The 15,053-nt window shown below is 50.2% G+C and overlaps 1 protein-coding gene across 6 annotated transcripts in view; it reads left to right on the plus strand.

The window, feature by feature from the left end:
- The first annotated feature begins 3,448 nt into the window (after nucleotides 1-3,448).
- The window catches only part of LOC144772195 (NACHT, LRR and PYD domains-containing protein 1a allele 3-like), an 884,004-nt gene continuing 872,399 nt past the window's right edge, over nucleotides 3,449-15,053 (plus strand). For 2 of the 6 annotated variants that reach the window (XM_078656332.1, XM_078656333.1), the window contains exon 1: nucleotides 3,449-3,886. The gene's annotated coding sequence lies outside the window, so the exon portion shown is untranslated. The remainder of the gene's footprint in view (nucleotides 3,887-15,053) is intronic. The other 4 variants (XM_078656327.1, XM_078656326.1, XM_078656330.1 and 1 more) reach the window with 4 other exon arrangements.

Below are 15,053 nucleotides of genomic sequence, written 5' to 3' on the forward strand. Positions count from 1 at the left end.
GACCAGGTCTCTTGATGTGACCTTTTACAGGGACCTCCCAGGTTCAGTCCGGTCCTCTTTGTAGGACCTGACTCTTCCTCTTGTGGACCTCTCACAAGTCCTGTCCTTTCCTTCAGGGATCTTCTTGGTGCTCTACTCTATAGCTGGAGGGTCACCGTTCTTCCTTCGTCTTCAATCGAGGACACACTGCTTGTGCCTCGAGGCTTTGCTGTAGCGGCACTTGGTCCTGCCCAAGGACGGGTCCGGCATGGTCAGTCACTCCATGTGACATGCTCGGTAGGCCAACGGTGGTCATTCTGTGCTTTGGTGGCGGAGTGGTGCAACCTCTGCTTCTTACTCTCAGAGGGCTCTCTCTCCAGGGCTCCTGCCCGTGCTGTTAAGTTTCTGGGTGTTGGCTTTGGCGCACCTCTGACTTCGCACTAATTGTCCTTCTTCATAGGCACCCTCTTCTGGTGCTTACCGTGCCCATTGTCCTGGCTTGCAGTGGTGGCCCTTCACCACTGGGGGCATGTGGGGCACTCTTTTTGATTGCAGTGGGAGTCAGACAGCAACTGTAGTGCATGCGCACAGTGCACATTCTCCTTGTGTCTTTTGTGGGGCTCACTTATTGATTGACTGCCTTTGGTTGTCTTTCGTTGTCTAGACTTCTCTTGGCTACTTGACGTTTCTCTGGGTTGGGACAGCTTTGGGCTTCTTGGCACTCTTTCGGCAAGGGTTCACAGTCTCTCCCCTTCAGCCAAGGAGACAGTCCACAGGGTGTGTGCTGCGCTCTCTTTTACCAGTCTTTTGGCTGTGGCTGCTTAGAATGCAGTCTCTAGAGTACTGTCGGACCTCTCTTCCTTCTACTGGTTGCTACGCAGGCACATGGCAGCGGCATGTGCAGGCACTTCTGATAAGATGCCTTGCTACTCCCTTGTGATGTGCAGAGGGCGGTCAGTGTGCCTGTCCCTGCCTGTATATTTGTTTGCACATTTTAATACCATATCCATTCCAAATTGCATCCTATGTACAACAGCTTGAAAGGGAATGCCTGCTTTTACTGAATGTCCTCCTTCTGCGGCTATGGGTCCATATCAAACAATTAATTTGGTCTTTGCAATGGAGCAAAAGACACATTTTGAAAACTGGCACGGGCAGCCATGTATAATTTCTGCCTGTGTTTCTTGCTGGAGGGAATCTTGTAAGAGATGTTACAGATAACGTTCCATTCTTTCAGTGGTTCAATAGAACACCACCTACATGGATGTTATCTCATGAGCAGCTGATTTTCTTCCTGCTTGGCTTACATGTTTTGATTATGATAATTTAAGTGTTGTAACTGACCGCCGACCACTGCATATTCACTGGATGAAACACTTGTTCGTTGTCAATGGACATCACGTGCCTTGCTGCTATACCCATGCTCTTGTAGGTTATAAGCAGCTGCATCACTCACTGAGGGTTTTCTGTTCTTGGCCTCCCATTCCACTCAAGGTAGTGTCCATATGTGGATAATGAGCACCCTACTCTCAGCATGCTTGAGTGCACAGGCCCTACCCACACCTTTTTCCACAGTTTTATCCTACAGAGAAGCGTCACCTTGCAGCCCTTTGCAAATGTTCAGCACAATTGCTATTACATTTCTGACTGGTACAATGTGATATTGGTGGCCTGAACAGTTGTCTCATTGGTAAGCATCTTTACCTACTATTTCAGGAGTTTGGGGCAGTTCCTAGATATTTTAGTGCTTCCCATTGCCAAAAGTCTGCAATTTCTGACATTTAGCTCTTTTCATGCACTCATAATTGTTGAATGTCACTCATAATTACACTGAAATTATGAAAATGCTATACACAGAAAGAATAAACCTTGGCAGCTATGCTCTGGTCACCCTACCCATGGGGGGGGGTGAGGCTTGTGTGCAATAAATGGCAGACCAACCAACACTACTATGGGGCCAAAAGAAGCGATCATATCACGCCGATGTTATCCACCCTCCGCTGGCTTCCCTTCGAGGCTAGAGCTATCTACAAGACTGCCTGCATTACCCACAAAGCCTTGCACTCCTCTTCTCCCAGCTACCTGGCGAATAAACTGAATCTCTCTGGTGGCTCTAGACGTTCACGCAATGCGGAGAATCTACTGCTTGAACCTCCCACTTTCAAGAAGGAAAGAACAATGGCCCAATCCTTTTCAGGCAACGCAGTGAGAATCTGGAACTCCTTTCCACCTCAGCTCCGGACCACCGCCTCCTCCCAGGCCTTCAAAAGGGACCTCAAAGTTCTCCTCCTCCAGAGACACCTCCAAAAGTAACTTGCGTCCTCTTGCTATTTGTGAGGAAGACTTCCCACTACTGATAATTTCTACTTTCCATGACCATGGAAGTGTCTTCCCAGTGTATGCCTGTGATTGGTGGGTCTGCCTTTTTGCAGTATTTTCCATGTACTGGTGTTCGGTGCCCTTTTGTAACATGCACACACCACTCTGCCCTTGCAACACACGGCTGCTACCTCTCACATGTCTTTACCTTTGATACTTGCACAAGTGCCACCTTGCCCACGTAACGCTTGTTCCTGAGCCCGAGTGTCTAGCACCTATTGCAGGACTATACCTCTAATTATACTCTGTTTTCTCTTATAACTGCACACTTGTCACTTTCATTTCCTCTTATGCACTTTTGTCTACCTCATGTATTTTGGTTGCTCACAATTTTTACTCAAGTATTTTGTTTGCTCACGATTGTCACTATTACCTTTACTACCTCATGTATTTTGATTGCTCACAATCTTTACTCAAGTATTTTGTTTGCTCACAATTGTCACTATTACCTTATGTAAGTAACCTATGTTTTTGCAATCTGTTCTTTTGTAATGTTTCTCATTATGTTTATTTTCTGTTCCTAATTGTGAAGCGCTCGGACGCCTTCGGGTAAAGTCCGCGCTATATAAAAATGCATAAATAAATAAATAAATACTCAAACAAACCTCAAGAACACACTGGGAAGGCACTTCCATAGTCATGGAGAATAGAATTTTCTTTAATGAAAGGTCTTGAAAGCTGCCCCCTTCTCGTCTTGTCCAGTGGGGGGGGGGGGGGGGGGGGGGGTCCCCAAAGAACCCCGGTCCAGCCACTGCGCCCCTCCCCTGGGGTGTGGGGGCCGAACCAAGGGGCAGGTCTGCCACCGGTGGAGCCTGCACTGTGTCTGGCTGTGGCGTAACGGACGAGGAAGGGCCCCTGCGCAATGTACAGAGGAGCCCTGAGGCTCCTATCTCACTGTCCTCAGTTAGAATGCGGCCCCTCGGAAGGGTTTGGGGGCTACAGGCGTGGGAGGCTCAGGCTGGCACATGGTCGGGTGTGGGGGGGGGGGCTCCGCTATGAAATGTCAGGAATGCAGTGAGACTTCCTCACACAGCGCGGCCTTGTCGAAGGTCGGTGGAGCCGGGCGGGCGGAGCAGGATGGGCGGGAGGGCCAGCCCCGCGGCTGCCCTCCCGGAGGCCCCGGCCGACTCCAAGCGCTGACGGCTCCACACGGCGGCGGCGCCTCCTGAGGTGAACGGAGCGGCGCGCGCGAGGAGTGGCTCACACTGAGGGGAACGGGGCGGCGCGCGCGAGGAGTGGCTCACACTGAGGTGAACGGAGCGGCACGCGCGAGGAGTGTCTCGAGCTGAGGTGAACAGAGCGGCACGAGCGAGGAGTGTCTCAAACTGAGGGGCACGGAGCGGCACGCGCAGCACAAGCCAGCGGTGTCTGTCCTGAGGGGTGAAGCGAGCGCCACGCGCAGCGCGGCACGTGCGAGCTGAGTTGAACGGAGCGTCACGCGCAGCACGTGCCAGCTGCGTCTGTCCTGGAAGGTGAAGAGAGCGTCACGCGCAGTCCAGCACGCGGCAGCAGCTTGTCCCGCTGAGAGGTGAGGTAGCGCGCGCGCAACAAGAAGCCAGGCTGTGCTGCGCGAGCCCCGCGGCTCGGCGCGCGGAGGAGGGCGGCTCTAACGGTCGCGGCTAACGGTCGCCGCAAGACTGCAGAGGCGCTCCTGAGGGGAGCCTTCGGCTCCACCGCGGCATGGGCGCCGCGCCTTCGCCTTTGGGGGCCAACAGCGTCACGTCCAGCGACAAAACCCCCCAAGCAGTAGATACAAGTCCTTCAACCCTGAGCTCGGCGCCACTGCCGCCCGGGTCTGAGGCTCGGTGCCGGGAGCTGGGGAGGGGGACGGAGAGGAGAGGAGGGGGAGGGGGAGGGAGGGGGAGGGAGGGGGAGGGGGAGGGAGGGGGAGGGGGAGGGAGGGGGAGGGGGAGAGGGGAGGGGGAGGGGAGGGGGAGGGGGAGGGGGAGGGGGGGAGAGCGAGGGGGGCTTCAATAACCTGACGACCAAAACCTGCCAGAAGATGGTCCACAGACAGCTGTTTGTTGTCACCGAAGGCCCTGTGCCCCAGTGACATGACCTCAGGCCTTTGAATTCATGGCCTCCCCTCCCCTCTGTGCAGGCGGCATCCCCCTGCCTGCTCCCGAGAGTGAAGGCTGTAATGGGCTGTAATGATCCTTCTCACGGCCTTTCACTCACATTGGCTGGGCGTGAACCACGAGTCTGGTACATTGATGACACAGTTGCCCTAGAAAGCAAACACATCCGTTATCTACTTCATCTTTGAGCCAAGAGCCTCCTTTCTCAGCTGCTGCTCATACTGCCTGTACCTGCAGGATCTTCACACTCCCTGCAGGGTCTTCACACTGCCTGTCCCTGCAGGATCTTCACACTGCCTGTGCCTGCAGGTTCTTCACACTGCCTGACCCTGAAGTATCTTCACACTGCCTGTACCTTCAGGATCTTCACACTGCCTGTGCCTGCAGGATCTTCACACTGCCTGTGCCTGTAGGTTCTTCACACTGCCTGTGCCTGCAGGTTCTTCACACTGCCTGACCCTGAAGTATCTTCACACTGCCTGTACCTTCAGGATCTTCACACTGCCTGTAGGTTCTTCACACTGCCTGTGGGTTCTTCACACTGCCTGTGCCTGCAGGTTCTTCACACTGCTGGGTCCCTGAAGTATCTTCACACTGCCTGTGCCTGCAGGATCGTCTTACTGCCTGTTATGTTATGTTGCACTGTAGTAGCAGGGTTGAACTATCCCAGCATGGGTCAGTCCTAGTTTACCTGGTATTATCAGATGAGACCCAGATGTCCAAAATGGGAAACCCCTTCACAAATACATGAGCCTGCTGAAGGACAGAGCTGGATAACTAAATAGTCTTGCTTATTATGTTTCCAAAGTGGATAAATGAACCCAGAAAAAGAGATTTTTTTATTTTTCTAATAGTCCATAGTAATTCTTGCAACCCAAGCAGCCAATACGTGTTTCGCCCCCTCTCGGCGTGGATGCCTGGGGCTTTCTCAAGGCTGACCATATAAAGTACATTTGTGAAATTGAATAGAAGAATCCCCAAATGTTCATGTCATTGACGTAGAGGGCAAAGAAAAAAGAATGAAAGAACAAATCAATTGGATGTTCTTTGATTCGATTTTGGGGATTGTGGTATCTTCCAAATGATTAGTGGAAACCTGGGCTCTTTTCATTGGTTGTTCTCCTATTTACCAAAGTCAGTGGACATCACAATATCATTTCCAAAAGAGCAGCATGTGGTTGAGTTCGTATCATATCCAAAGAAGGAACATGTGATGAAATAATATATAAACAATTCACAGCATCCGAGAACAAGCATTTACAATGCAATCGATCTCGCACCTGAGAGAGATGGAGCTAGGAGCATTACAAATTACAATGTCTTTTACCCAAGCGTTTTGGTTTTGTAGTGGAGTGGATGTATGTAGTGCGGAGTGAAATTATGTGTGTTGTATTGAAATTGTTAGTTGTGTAATTGTGTGTGTAGTGTACTTGTGTGTTGGAATTATGTGGCATGGTGAATAGATGGGGTGAAAGCTGCACAGAATAGTTAGAAAGGAAGATAGGGAGGGGTAGGTAGTTTGGGCATGAATTGGTGAGTGAGCTGCAGATATAGGAGCAGTAAGAGTGTGTGACAAAAGAGGAGTAGAACGGCTACTGGAACGTGACACTTGATGGTAGAGCCTAGAGTCGGGTGGTTCTGTAGTACAGTGTGTGTTACTTTAAACAACCACTCAGGTTTCCGACAGATATCAGTAGCTGGTTATTTCAAGGCGCTATAAATGGTGCTAAGTTTTAGATACATAGTTAGAGGTGGCTAGCTGGCCAGTGCGCAAGGAAGAAAATGCCCCCATTCCACAACCCCTCCGCTGCTGTATGAATTATAAAATACAGCAATAATGAAAGTTTTTCAGGGATATGTGCCTGCTGCACTGATGAAAGCCATGTATCAGCATACCATACTTCGAATCCCAACTTCCCAAGTTCACCACACTTTGTGGTCCTGTCAACATCCTGCTTCCCCATATACGCAATTGACCTTATCTCACAATAACCAAATTGCTTGGAATGCCCACTTAAATGAGTGGACTATGGTATCGGTTTGTAGATTACATTTCTTTAAAGGACTGCAGGAGTTTATGATTCTTGCTGTAACTGTTAATATTTACGTTAGAAAGCGGTGTGGTCTGAAAAAGGTTGTTGGGGCGGGCGGTAGGCAGACTTGAGTTGCTAGGACAAACTTTGAATTCTTATCTAAACTGGGCTCAATCACCATCTGCTGTCCGGGAGTAGACCTAAGGAGCAGGATGCTAAAATTATGATTGCATAATTAGTTTGAAGGGAGGATAGTATTGTGCTTGTGTAAAGTATATGCCAAGCATTCTTTGGGGTGTAGGGGGAAAAAAGTAGAAAATTAAGTGACTTTCTAATTTCCCCTTAACTCTCAATAGGTGCCAAAGGCCTTGGAGGGAGTGTTCCCAGTGGTCTGTGTCAGAAATATTAAATCATGGACCAGTAAATAGGATGAGTTTTGGGTCATGAAGGATCATCAATTCATGTCGATTTAAACAAAAATTCCGCAAAATATCAGGTGATGGTGACGAAGTCTAAGTATATCAGATTATGGAAAGATCTCGTTGTGATCAAAGAGAATCCGCTAGGTGTAAAAAGATCATCTCTTTGGTGTTACCTTCTGGTGGAAGACATTATTAGTAACCTATAGAGTAATTAGACAGACAATGATACATGATAAAGACACTTCCAGATTTATCCTTATGTTACCATTGATGAATTTCCGCATCCTTATTCAAACCATTTTCACAGTGTGGTAACTAGGCATCAGTTCACTTTCTCTTTTACGGACTTTAAGCTCACGGTTCCCACCCCTTGGGTGTTTGATTATTTCTATTCCTGCAAAAGAAAATTATTTATTGTGGGGAAGTAGGTTATAAAAATGATCAGTCAATGGGTATTCGGCCATGAATTTTTAATGTTCCTGTAATATTCTTGAATTCTGTTTGAAGTGGTCTGGCAGTACTGCCAATATATGGTTGGTTTCATGGGCAGAAAATCATGAAGATGGTAAATTCGCTGTTACAATCAATCCAGTTTGTGAGTTTAACCTGTTTCCCGGTCTGTAAGGTGAGGTTTTGTGTTTTATAGATTTGCACTTTCATTTAAGAATAGTGCAGAATGCCAAATCGACAATTACGCATGTCAACCAGGGTTAAAATGAATGTGCATGGTTTCTAAATTTAGATTGCATTTTCTGTAACAATGAGTACTGGTGATATGAATAAAAGGGGCGAATGTAGGACACCAGGTTGTCTTAAGTGGCTCACGCTGTGAGAAACGGTTTGCCGCTGCTTGGTTCGTGCACCGCTGAAAGCAGAGGAGCCGCGAGCATGGTGAGGGGCGCAATGTCTATGCAAATGGGGAGTGAGGGACAAGGCCCCCCGTGTGCCTGGCTGGAAGGTTTTGCTCCTATTCCTGGCTGTGATAGCACGCTCCCGTGTGTTTGGTTGGCCATGTCGGGGTGTGGTGAGCATGGTGCTTCGCACGAAGGCTGCATAAGTGGGTCCATGGGTGTAGGGACTGGGGGACTTTTTAAACAAGCATGCCGACAGGCGCCCCATGCCACTAAATGATCGGAAGTCTCCCCGAGAGGACCACTTAACTGTAATTCACGCGCAGCACGTCTTCCGGAGAGGAGCACCCAAATCTAATTACGTGCACAAGCTGTTCATGGGAAGCGCGCTCACACACCAGAATCTGCGCGTGCCCCGGTTTGTCTCAATTGGGAGGCAGCACGCTGACAATAAGTCTCGCTGTCGAGACCTAAAAAATTCTACTAACTACTAATCTTGGGTTCCGCAGAAGCCTGCTGCTTGCTGAAAAAGCACTTAAATACTTCTTCACGGGTCATAAGCGCTAAATAAAATACATTTAAAATTACAATGACAGAGGAAATGGTGTTATAATATGAGCCTCCTCCTTGACCTCATGCTTCAGGTACCGAGGTTGAACTCAGTTGCTTCTTTCACAAAACGTATTACCTCCTCATCTTCGACCTTGTCCCAGTAGTTACATAGTGAGGTTTTACCTCATGCATCCCCTTCAGGCGCAATCTCCCAAGATGTTTTCTCTTGTTATTAAGCTGAATCCAAATACCTTCTATAAAACACCCCCCCCTTCTTACAGCGCTTTTTGCTTTGTGTGTTGCCTGTTGTAATCTCCAGGAATTATGGGACTGCAAGCCGCACCTTACTTTCTTTTTATTCATTAATTTCATTCCTGCCAATCTGGAGCTTGGGTTGTGGAGGGGGCTTTCTAAACAATGGAGCATCTGTGAGGCTGCATTGCTGGGAAACCACTTTTCTCCCTGCTGAGCGGGAGTCGTAAAGGTGCAAGGGGGGCTTATGCAGAAGATCAAGCTGTCTTTTTTTCTCGTTCCCCTGCACATGCAATGGAGGCTGCATAAAGGAAAATAGAGACTATTTTCCCTGGTGGCTCTGCAGGTAGAGTGCTTTTCAATCAATCAATCAATCAATCATGCCATTTGTATAGCGCACTACTCACCCGGGAGGGTCTCAAGGCGCTTGGGGGGAGGGGTATGCTACTGCTCGAACAGCCAGGTCTTGAGTTGTTTCCTGAAGGCGAGATGGTCCTGGGTCAGCCGAAGGTGGATGGGGAGGGAGTTCCAAGTCTTGGCAGCCAGGTAAGAGAAGGATCTTCCTCCGGCGGTGGCTCTTCGGATGCGTGGTACAGCTGCGAGGGCGAGGCTGGTGGGCCGTAGCTGGCGGGTGGGCGTGTAGAAGGTCAGGCGGTCGTTGAGGTACTTGGGGCCCAGGTCGTGGAGAGACTTGTGTGCGTGGGTGAGGAGCCGGAACGTGATCCTCTTGTCGACGGGGAGCCAGTGCAGGTTCCTCAGGTGGCTGGAGATGTGGCTGCGTCGGGGGACATCCAGGATGAGTCGGGCGGAGGCGTTCTGGATGCGCTGGAGTCTTTTCTGTAGCTTGGCTGTGGTTCCGGCGTAGAGGGTGTTTCCGTAGTCCAGTCGGCTGGTGACGAGTGCCTGGGTGACAGTCTTCCTGGTCTTGGTCGGGATCCAGCGGAAGATCTTGCGAAGCATACGCAGGGTGTTGAAGCACGATGAGGAGACGGCGTTGACTTGTCTGGTCATCGAGAGGGAGGGGTCCAGGATGAAGCCCAGTTTGCATGCGTGGTCGGTTGGCTTGGGTGCGGTGCCCAGGGCTGGGGGCCACCAGGAGTCATCCCAGGCGGAGGGCGAAGATCCCAGAAGGAGGACTTCCATCTTGTCCGAGTTCAGTTTCAGGCGGCTGTCCTTCATCCACTCGGCGACGTCTTTCATCCCTTCGTGTAGGCAGGTTCTGGCGGTGTCGGGGTCTCTGGTGAGGGAGAGGATCAGCTGGGTGTCGTCGGCGTAAGAGATGATGTTGAGGTTGTGCTGGCGTGCGATGGCTGCGAGAGGTTTCATGTAGATGTTGAAGAGGGTGGGGCTGAGTGAAGATCCTTGCGGGATGCCGCAGATGACTTCGGTGGCCTCGGAGCGAAACGGGGGGAGGCGGACTCTTTGTGTTCTACCGTCGAGGAACGAGATGATCCACTCCAGTGCCTTCTATTGGATACCGATGTTGCTGAGGCGCTGGACTAGGGTGCGGTGGCAGACCGTGTCGAACGCAGCAGAGAGGTCCAGGAGGATGAGGGCCACTGTTTCCCCCTTGTCGAGCAGGGTCCGGATGTCGTCGGTGGCTGCGATGAGGGCGGTCTCGGTGCTGTGGTTGGTTCTGAAGCCGGACTGCGAGGGGTCGAGGGATCCGTTCGTCTCGAGGAAGGCGGTCAGCTGTCTGTTGACGATCTTCTCGATGACTTTAGCAGGAAAAGGGAGGAGCGAGATGGGGCGGAAGTTTTTGAGATCGGTGGGGTCCGCTGTAGGTTTCTTCAGGAGGGCGCTGATCTCTGCGTGCTTCCAGCTCTCCGGGAAGGTGGCGGTGTTGAAGGAGGCGTTGATGATGTTCCGGAGTTGGGGTGCGATGGTGGAGTCGGCCTTGTTGAAGACGTGGTGTGGGCAGGGGTCGGTCCGTGATCCGGAGTGGATGGTGTTCATCGTGCGGGCTGTGTCTTCAGTGGTCACCGTGGTCCAGGTGCGAAGGGTGGCGGTGGGGGGCGTTGGTGCGACGGTTGGGTGCGTGGATGGGGCGCCGAAGCTGTTGTGGATGTCGGCGATCTTGCGGTGGAAGAACGAGGCGAGGGAGTCGCAGAGGTCTTGTGACGGAGTGATGTTGTTGGTGCCGGTGCTGGGGTTGGAGAACTCCTTGACGATAGTGAAGAGCTCTTTCCTGTCGTGGGCGTTGTTGTCCAGTCGTTCCTTCAGGGATTTCTTCTTGGTGGTGCGGATGAGCTGGTGGTGCTTGCGGGTAGCGTGTTTGAGGGCGGTCATGTTGTCGGTGGTCCGGTCCAGGAGCCAGGCTTTCTCGAGGGTGCGGCAGGTCTTCTTGGAGTCCTTGAGGTCGTCGGTGAACCAGGATGCCTTCTTGCTTCTGGGTCTGCTGGGAGGGTTCTTTAGTGGCGCGAGGTCGTTGGCGCAGGCGGTCAGCCACTGTGTGAAGTTGCGGGCTGCTTCGTTGGGGTCCGTTGTGTTGGCGGGTGGGCTCTGGCTGAGGGAGGTGGTGAGCTGGTCTGCGGTGATCTTGCTCTAATTCCTGTGAGGTACCTGTTGCGGGTGGTGGTGGGTCGTGGATCTTTTGAAGCTGAAGTGGACGCAGCTGTGGTCGGTCCAGTGGAGTCCGGTGGCGTGGCTGAAGGTGATGTACTTGCTGGAAGAGAAGACGGGATCAAGCGTGTGGCCGGCGTAGTGGGTGGGGGTGTTGACCAGTTGCTTGAGTCCGAGGTTGGCGAGGTTTTCCAGCAGGGCGGTGGTGTTGCGGTCCTTGTTGTTCTCCAGGTGGAAGTTGAGGTCCCTGAGGAGGATGTAGTCGGTGGAGGGGAGGGCGTGCGGGCTGATGAAGTCTGTGATGTCTTTGCTGAATTGTGTGCGTGGTCCCGGGGGTCTGTAGACGAGGGTGCCTCTGAGGGTAGTCTTAGGGTTGGTGTGAATCTGGAAGTGGAGATGTTCAGCTGCGGCGAAGGAGTCGTTGGCGTCGGTCGTGATGCGGATGGTGTTCCTGTGGACGATGGCGATGCCACCTCCGGTCTGGTTGATGCGGTCCCTCCTGATGATCTTGTACCCGTCCGGGATGGCGATGGCGATGTCGGGTGCAGAGGAGGAGTTCATCCAGGTTTCCGTGAGGAAGGCGACGTCCGGTGATGTAGCGTCGAGGAGGTTCCAGAGTTCCACGGCGTGTCTGTGGACGGAGCGGGTGTTGATCAGGATGCACTTGAGGTGGTTGCTGCTGGTGTTTGTCTTGGCGGGTGCGGGGCAGGTTCGGAGGCAGGTGAACTTGCAGGTGCAGCAGGTGAAGGGTCTGTGGGTGCGTCTCGGGGTGGCTCAGCAGCAGGCGTGGGTCCGGCCGGCATTGAGTGCGTTGAGAGTGGTAGCGTCGTAGGTCAGTCGGGTCGTCTTGCCTCGGCGGGGAGGGCCAGGGGTCCTGGCGCTGGGCGCGGGCCAGGCGCGGACGGGCGCAGACAGGCTTACCTTTGGCGCACCTTCGGCGCTCAATCGGCGCTCCCGCTGCATGCGTCCGCTGCGCGGTCGCTCTGGGGGCGTCATAAGTAAGGAGCCGGGAGGGAGGAGCAGCTTGGTGGCGGGAGAGGGGCAGCGAATGGAATCACAGGGGGGCGGGGCCGCAGGGAGGCAGCGGCGGGAAATTCCAAGAAGCAGCGGGCAGCGGGAAATTCCCAGGAGCAGCGGGAAATTCCCAGGAGCAGCGGGCAACGAGCGAAGGAATCTGCAGGCAGGAGGCGGCAAAGGCAGGCAGGAGCGGCAGCAGTGAGTGGGGCGACCAAGCCCTGTGGAGGGCTGAGCGGTCATTAGGCCCGTGATTTCAGCATTGGAGGAGGGGACATCAACTCTTTTAGCAGGTAACCCCGGCATAGTTGGTTTTGAATTCTGGGATTACTTGCGGTTGTATTCAGCATGCTACTCTGCTAGATGTACTTTTCAGATAGTAATGAGTAATGGAAAGCAAGGATATCCTCTTATTTTTTGGGTGAGGTGTCTTTTCTACTTGCCTGTTTCAGTTGGGGGAATTTGTGTTGGTTGTTTTCTCTGTTAAAAGCCAAGTTTTATTATTTTGGTATTTTTGTGCAAATGTTTTGGGTCTGGAAAATGTTTTTTATGACGTATGTCTTTACAGGCACTCCTGTTACATTCTAAACTGAGGTTCTTCTTCCCTTTATATGTGCTCTTTGCTTCTTTCAAGCCCTTCGTGTGTTTGACTGCTGAGCTGTCAAAATGGGTAAACATTTGCAGAAGAAGCATGTGTCTCCAACTCGCTCTTCTGAGGCAGACATCTTGAATGGTGTGAGACGGCTCTCTCACAAGAAATCTCGTCCTTCTCCAGTGGCAGACCGAAATTTGCAGGAGATGGTCAAATCACCATCATAGGTTTATACGCGATATAGGGATAGAGCAGGCTTCTCTCCTTGATTTGGATTCTAAAAGATACTTCAGATGTCCAGAGGAACATAAAAGCTTTTCCTTTTGACCAAGAGATGAATTTGCTCATCTGACTTGACATTGAAAGCTTGTGTACCAACTTGCTACAGAGTACCACAGTAGAGCAAATTCTCTACAAAACAGAATGGCAATACAGAACTCCAAGACATTTTGAATGCTGTAGACTGGCATTAACTGAAAACTACTTTGAGTACGAAAAAACACTGTACCTGCAGGTCCAAAGGACTTCGATGGGTAGAACCTTTGCCCCAAGCCTGGCAGGACTCTACGTCAGTGATTTTGTGGCAAAGAATGTCCGAACAAACACCCATTCATACCAGAGTAGGATAAAACTATGGAAACGTTATATTGATGACGATTTAATTATCTGGGAGGGAGATAAATCTGCACATGATTTTGTAACCTTGCTGAATACATGCAACAGGTTCTTGAAGTTCACTAGCCAGATAAGCAACACCACTCTACCCTTCCTAGACATCACCCTCTTTGCCGAGAATCACCAGATCGGCAACAGGACGTATTACAAATCAACAGATAAGAACACCCTGTTACTATACAACAGTTTCCACCCTCGGTCTTTAAAAGAAAACCTGCCTTACAGCCAATACCTCCACCTGAGACGTAACTGTACTAAGAAAACCGATTTTCAAAGCCAAGGGGAGGCCCTAACTAAAATTCTAGAATGCAGAAGCTATCCTAAACCCATCCTAACAAAAAGTTATAAAAGGGCAAAGAACCAACATAGAGGGGTACTCCTGCAAAATAAAGAATAATCTCAAGAACAAGAAACACTGACATATGTAGCAACCTTTAATGCAGCATCTAATCTCTCAGAAAACATAGTATGTAAGAACTGGAAAATAGTAAACTCTGGCAGTTTCAAGTGGCCTATACCACGCTTTGCCCACAAAAGACAAAAGAACCTTAGGGATCACCTAATTCACACCGACCAAAGCAGAAAGTTTTAAGGCAGAAATGCTAGGACTTCCTCCCAATACAGGACACTATCTATGTGGCACCTGCTCCGTTTGCCCTCTAACAACTACTACAGCAGTACTACAGCTCACACCAAATTTCATATGGACTTTGAAGAGACACATACATTGTAATACATCACACTCTATCTATATGATCACCTGCCCTTGTGGCTTAAGATATATAGGCATGACATGTAGAAAAGACAAGATGCTCATTTGTGAGCACAGAAGCAACATAAGGTGCAACAGAGTGACAAAAATGAGCAACCGTTTCATCACCGCAAACTGAGGATTTGAGGTGGGTGATTTTGGAAACCCCAGATTTTTAAGACACAAATGCTGAAAGAAACTTACTACAAAAAGAACAGCGGTCTACCGTCTAGGCCCACCCCACAAAGGACTCAATGACAATATTCCTTGGGCATTAGTAATTCGAAATGGGAGCGCATATTGATTACATACTTCCCTGGGAATTTATAAGTGAATAGACAACAAGAGACTTGAAAAATGTATCTCTCTCCAAAGAAAACACTGTTTTACCACATTAAGAGCACATCATATATATTGCGATTAGTGACACCTACATTCAACCACCATTAAATTTGTGATCACTCTTTAAGATCAAAAGGTTCCATTACACCTTTAGTGCCAAATATTTACACAGAAGTACAATCTTAATGACTTTAAAATTGTACATGAGTTAGTCACTGATACTGATACCCCAGGGGTACCAGTAAACATTAACCTGAATTATTAGATCGGATAACCTAATTCTAAGACCCCCAGGGGCATGACAAAACTGCTCTAAGTCCCCCAGAGTCATGATTAAAAACCGCTCTTATCGTTCTGCTTTTTTGATCACGATAAATGATACCTGCATTCAGCCACCATTGAATTCATAATTATTCTGTAAGATTAAAAGGTTTCATTGCACCTGTGGAACTGAATGTTTAGACAAAAGTACAATCTTAATGATTTTAAAATAGTACATCAGGTGGTCGCTATTGTACAGGGGCGGTTTCTTCACTAGGGCTCCGCCCACCCTATGAACATTCTTCTAGAT

The sequence above is a fragment of the Lissotriton helveticus genome, chromosome 8 (genome assembly GCF_964261635.1).
Source record: "Lissotriton helveticus chromosome 8, aLisHel1.1, whole genome shotgun sequence".
NCBI lineage: Eukaryota > Metazoa > Chordata > Amphibia > Caudata > Salamandridae > Lissotriton > Lissotriton helveticus.